Source organism: Octodon degus, unplaced genomic scaffold (assembly GCF_000260255.1).
Source record: "Octodon degus isolate 3935 unplaced genomic scaffold, OctDeg1.0 scaffold00136, whole genome shotgun sequence".
In the NCBI taxonomy this organism is placed as follows: Eukaryota; Metazoa; Chordata; class Mammalia; order Rodentia; family Octodontidae; genus Octodon; species Octodon degus.
The window spans coordinates 1,255,338-1,261,409 of record NW_004524712.1 but is presented as its reverse complement, the minus strand read 5'-3'; the positions used below and the strand labels follow the sequence as shown (position 1 = coordinate 1,261,409).

Here is a 6,072-nt window from a genome sequence, read left to right as displayed (position 1 = left end):
GTGGCCAGCTCAGCCCACCAGGGGGCGGGGCTGGCTGGCATGTGGTGCTGGGGGATTGAACCGCGGTCCCTGTGCTTTGCTTAGCTTAGCTTGTTTTAAGTAGGTGCTTTAGACCACGGAGCCATCTCACCAGCCCTGGACTGACTTTTGAAATCAGGTTGGCTAAACCATCAGTTTTCAAAGAAGATTAGAAGTAGTACTGAGTGGGCTGGCGAGATATCTCAGTGCGCTAAAGCGCCTACTTAGGCAAGCGTAGGCAAAGCTCAGGGACCACAGTTCGATCCCACTGGCACCATATGCTGGCCATCCCCACCTCCAGGGTGGGCTGAGCCGGCCACACACACAAAGAAGTAGTACTGAGTATTCAGTAAGAACAGTTTTTGCTTTTTATTCAATCTGAATATATAATATCACTATGCTAATAATGGAACAGTATAACTATTGTCCTCACTTTGAATTAACATAAAATGACCAGGTGTTTGCGTCTCTGGAACAGCATTCTATACTATCTCCACACCTCCCTTTCTTTTCTTAGTAAGAAAATGCATGATTTGGTTATCAAGTGATCATGTCTTTAGAAGAGCCTGGAGCTGTTTATTGCATTAGAGCCGTCACTGTGTGGAAGCTGCCTGTCTCCAGAGCGTGTAAGCAGCTGTGGGAGACTGACAAGATGAATAGTAGCAAGTGCCAGTTCACTTGCACCTCCTTACTGTACATCCTTTTAATAATTAAGAATTATTTCAAATATCTAAAATCTAGAGAATATTACACTGGCTCGTATGATAAATAGCTACGCTTTGCCAATCAGACTAATACATATTAGTGTTCTGGCACACCTGCTGCAGTTTTTCTTTTTTCTTTTTTTGCGGAACCAGGGATTGAACTGAGGCCCTTGTGCTTACCAGGCAAGCGCTTATTCTACTGAGCCATCTCCCTGGCCCCTTGCAGTTTTTCATTTTAAAGAAACAAAAGACCACAAATTTCGCTCAGATCCTTTCTGTTCCCTTTCCTGCTCCCACTCCTCCGCAGAGGCAAGTACTCTCCTGAATGTGCACATCTTTCATTTCCAGTGTTTCCATACTTTTGCTCTATGTATATAAATCACAGGCAGTGTATATAATTTAGATTTTCTATTAATTTTAAAAGACAGATAAAGGTATACTATGGCTTTCATTTTGCACTTTTATCATATTATTTTTAAGGTATGTTTGTGTCACTATGTAAATATGAAGCTTATTCTTTTGTTAGGTACCGGGTCTCGCTATGCAGTCTGGACTCATGGTGATCCTCCTGTCTCAGCCTCCCTAGTGCTGGGATTACAGGCCTGCTCTCTCACACCCAGTTTCAGGGTCAGCACATCACACGTGGGGTTCCAGGGCCAGCATGGCATGCGCAACGGGGATCAAACTCAGTAGGGAGGGCCAGGGAGATGGCTCAGTAGAATAAGAGCTTGCCTGGCAAGTGCAAGGACCTGAGTTCAATCCCCAGTTCCGCAAAAACAAACAAAAAAAGAAAGCAACAGTGTCATAAAACTCAGTAGGGACCTTGCGCTTGCTAGGTAGGCGCTTATGCCGCCGAGCTATCTCCCCAGCCCTAAGGTTATTCATTTTAAATGTTCATTATCGGTGTATGTTGTATCTGTTCCCTTATTGATGAACATTTCATTTGGCTTTTTTCTGCTTTTTAATTTTTAATTTTTCTTACTATTAACAGAGCTATAGTGGCAATCTTCGTATGTGCATCTTTACTATAACAGTTTTTCTCAGACGGAACTTCCCGAGTGGTGGTACCGGGCCTGGCGGGCACTTTGGAATTGGGAGGCATACTTAGTTGTGACTGTGACTGGAAAGGGAGTCCTGGGGTTTACAGAGCAGGACTGGGGATGCTAGGTATTCTGTGGCGGATGGAACAATCCTCAGGCGCAGAATTACCCTGTATCCTGTACAGCTTCTGAGTGCACCATAGGATATTCATTTATAATTATCTGGGCCTAGAACTTGACTCTTTCTTGTATTAACATAATGTATTTTTTGGCACAATTTAATATAGTAAAATTTCCAGGAATGTAACTCTAATGTAAATCAAGGGGAAATTATACTAATTTGTGGTTTGGAGCTTTCACAAGAGTTGTTCCTCACTCTAGAAAAATCACAGAACCGAAGGCAGCACAGCTCGTGGTATTTGAGTTGCCAGCACAACACACCTGCATAGTCTGCATTTGTAGCGCTTGCGTTTGTGGGATTCTAAGTTTAGGTGCAAGCATCTGACTACTGTACCTCATTATGTATTCTAGTGTAGTCAGCCTGAACATTTGTGTATTTAAACATATGCTATTTCATCATAAATTACTTCCATTTAAAATTGGCTTCTGAATATGATACAGAGTAGAGGTTGGATTGTATTATTTTCCGGTTGGATGATCGTTGGTCCCACCACCGTCCTGCAGTCCTCCGCCCGGTGCGTCGCAGCCACCTCCTTGCCCATCAAGTTCTCCCAGATGCACAGACCCGTTCCGGGTCTGGGTTCGACGCGCCGGCCCACGTGTCCTGAGCCATCGTCACACTGCTTTAATTACCTTGCTTTCATAACGTATCTTGCAGCAGTTGGTAACAAGTCAGGCGAGTTGCCATCCTAGTTCTCAAAATTGTTCTGGCTATTCTTGGCTTTTTACGTTTTCATATGAATTTAGGATTTGTTTTCATGTTCCAAAAAAAAAAAAAAAACCTTAAGATTTTGGTTAGAATCACATTAAACTTACAGATTCAAGAAAATTGAGAGCTTGTCATTAAACCATCTAGGCCTATGGGTTTCTTTTCTCTAATTAGGGCTGCTTTATTGTTCTGTGCACGTACTTTTAAAGTAAAATGTCAGGGGTCGAGGAGATGGCTTAGTAGAATAAGGGCTTGCCTGGCAAGCACAAGGGCCTGAGTTCAATCCCCGGTTCCACCAAAAAATAAATAAATAAATAAATAAATAAATAAAGTGTCTTTGAATAAAGTTTTATAATTTTAGCTACAAAAATCTTACAAATCTTATGTTACATTTATTTGTATTTACATACATCTACGTATATCTTTTGTCTTAGTTACTTTCTCGTTGCTAGGACAAAACACCCAGTATCCACAAGTTTAAGGGAGAGAGGCTCATATTCCTCACGGTTTGTGGGGCTTCAACTCTTAGTTGGCCATTCTGAGGCAGGAGGCCTGGCAAAGGGGGAGGGGCAGGGCAGCAGCTCCTGGGCTGCCCCGCAGGAAGCAGAGTTCAAGGAGAGCTGTGAGCTTCCTGGCCGGCCCCCTCGTCCTGCCCAGCTGGGTGCCCATCGGTGGGCTAATCCCGTGTGAGTGTCGCCCAAGCTCCCCGAAGCCCCACCTACAAGCATGTGAAGCTTTAGTGAGACATAAACTATGACACCTTTTTACTATGAAGATTCAAATATATTCTAAGATACAGAAAACACCAGAGCCAGCATCCACATGCCCGTGGCCCAGCTTCAGTAACAAGCCCAAGAGCAGCCTTATTTCACGCTAACCTCCTTTTAAGTTCTGCAGTTTCTTTTACTGGTAATGTTTCATATTTGCATCTGTATATATGTATACCATAAAAAATTCAATGTTAAAAAAAAAACCTTTTTCACTTAACATCAGATACTCAGCCTGTTCAAATTTCGCCAGTCATAAAAGGGTTTTATGAGTGCTTTGTTTAAATCAAGACTCAAACTGGGTCTATATTGCATTTGGCTGATAGGCCTCTTAAGATTCTTTAAACTTTCTAATGAAGTGTAACACACAGAAACCTCCCAAGTCCTAAGTGTATGGCTAGATACAGCTTACAAAAGGGAACAAAGCCAGGTGAGCACTACCCAGGTCAGGACGCAGCGTCGCAGCAGTGGTGTGCCTCAGGGCTCCATGTCCTCCAAAGCTTCACACACGGGCTTCCCAGAGATGGCTGGATCTAGGGTATGTGCTAGGAGATTAAAGGCCTGTGGTACTAAACCAAGTCCGCTGATTGGTGTAGTTCTGGCTGCGGATAAGGGGAAGGCCCACCGTGGGTGTGGGCGGCGCCACTCACAAGGCTCACGCCTGGGTGTGGTACAGGGGACGGGAGGCTGCTCATTCCTGCTGCCTCTGCCCACTCTGTCCTGGACTGTATCTCCTCCGTGATGCCCCTCAGCCATACCAGCCGACTATGGACTAGAACCTCTGCAAACTATGAGCTCCTCCTTCAGCTTGTGGGTGTAGGGTATTTTGTCTCAGCAACAAGAAAAGTAACTCGGGTCGGGGAGATGGCTCAGTAGAATAAGCGCTTCCCTGGCAAGCGCAGGGGTCTGAGTTCAATCCCCGGTTCCACCAAAGAAAAAGAAAAGAAAACACACAATCAGCGCACCAGCACTTCCTCTGGCCACTGTGCTCTGCAGGCTGAGCATGCTCGTGACTTCTAGGCCACCCAGAGTAGTTTGGCCTGTTTTTTAAACATTATATAAATAAACCTTACAGTATGGACTCTTTTGCCTCTATCGTTTTTACTTAATAATTTTGCAGTAAACACCTGCATCGCTGGATACAGTGATAGGCTCGCTCTCATTCCTTTATATCATTGTGTTGATGAACAGATTGTGTGCAGATACCACACTTATCATTCTTTTGGTGGATATGTGAGCTGTTTCCTTTTGTGACTATTTCAAAAGGGTTGCAGTGAGTTATTTTTTTATTAGTACATGTTGACAGTACATATGTTTACATCCTCACGTGGAGTTGGTACAAGTATGAGACACATCTTAGTTCCTTTTTTCGTACCCTTTCTCTCTCTGCTCCCCTCTCTCTTATGTCCATCCAGATGGTTAAAGAAAATATGGTATTTGCACACAGTGGAATACCGCTCCGCCATAAAGAAAAACTTGAGTCATTTGTAGGAAAACAGATGTACTTTGAGACCATAATGGTAAGTGAACCGGGTGGACCTACAAGCTTAACCATTGTGTGGTTTCCCTTACATGAGAAGCCAGTACTGGATGAAGTGCAAAATGAAATCGAGGTAACAGGAAGCAGGGAGATACGTCTTTCTCAAATGGGAAGGAGCAATGAATGTCCGTACATATCTTTTGATAATTTTTGTCTATGCATTTCTGTCAGGAGTACTCCTAGGAATAAAAGAGGTGGGTCTAGGGTGTGTGCAGATTCAGCTAATGGATATTACCAAGCCTTCAAAGCAATTGTAATAGTTTATACTCTTACCAGCAGTGTGTGAGGGTTTTATTTATTTATTTATTGTTAACCTTTTGTGTTGTCATGTTCATTGAAGCTATTCTGGTGGGTGTACAGAGGTACTAAATTTGGGGTTTTATTTGCATTTTTTGACTGCTAATTAAGTTGAGCTGCATTTTATGTATTGGTCATTCAGATGTTTTCTTTGTCAATATTTGGTGGTGGTTGTTGTTTATTTATTTATTTATTTTTTTGGTCTTTTTCAGACCGTATCTCCTCCCTATGCAGTTCAAACTGGCCTTGAGCTCATTTTGTAGCCCAGGCTGGTCTTGAACTTGCAAGGATCTTCCTGCCTCAGTCTCCCTAGTGCTGAGATTATAAGCATGCGCCACCACCCTTGGCTAGCTCTTTGTTAATATTTGTGCTGTTCTTTTTCCTATCTTTTTTCAGTACTGGAGGTTGAACCTAGGGGCAGTCTAACACTGAGCTGTATCCCTAGCCCTTTAATTTTTTATTTCAAGACAAGATCTTGCTAAGTTACCCAGGCTGGCCTCAAACTTGTGATTCTCCTGCCTCACCCTCCCTCAGTGCTGGGACAATAAGGGTGTGCCACCTCACTTGTATACTTTTGCTTTTATTTGCTTTAACTATCATATTTGATACAAGTGTACTAAAACTTTCCAATAGATCTCTGGGTGTGTTCGTTTATTGTAGTGCTTGGGTCAATTTTGGCTTTGTCTATTTTGAGGCTTTGTTGGAGATCTGTTCTACAAAAATGTAGATATTCTTGGGGCCAGGGAGATGGCTCAGTGGAATATGCACTTCCCTGGCAAGCGCAAGGGCCTGAGTTCAATCCCCGGTTCTGCAAAAA

At 43.2% G+C, this 6,072-nt stretch overlaps 1 protein-coding gene across 3 annotated transcripts in view; it reads left to right on the top strand.

Annotated features, from left to right (window-relative positions):
- Tmem218 (transmembrane protein 218) overlaps positions 1 to 6,072 on the top strand; it is a 20,159-nt gene that overhangs the window by 4,021 nt on the left and 10,066 nt on the right. The window contains exon 1 of one of the 3 annotated variants that reach the window (XM_023701492.1): positions 4,847 to 4,938. The exons of the other annotated variants lie outside the window; for them this stretch is intronic. The gene's annotated coding sequence lies outside the window, so the exon portion shown is untranslated. Of the gene's footprint in view, positions 1 to 4,846; positions 4,939 to 6,072 lie in introns of those variants that run through there. 3 annotated transcript variants of the gene reach the window in all.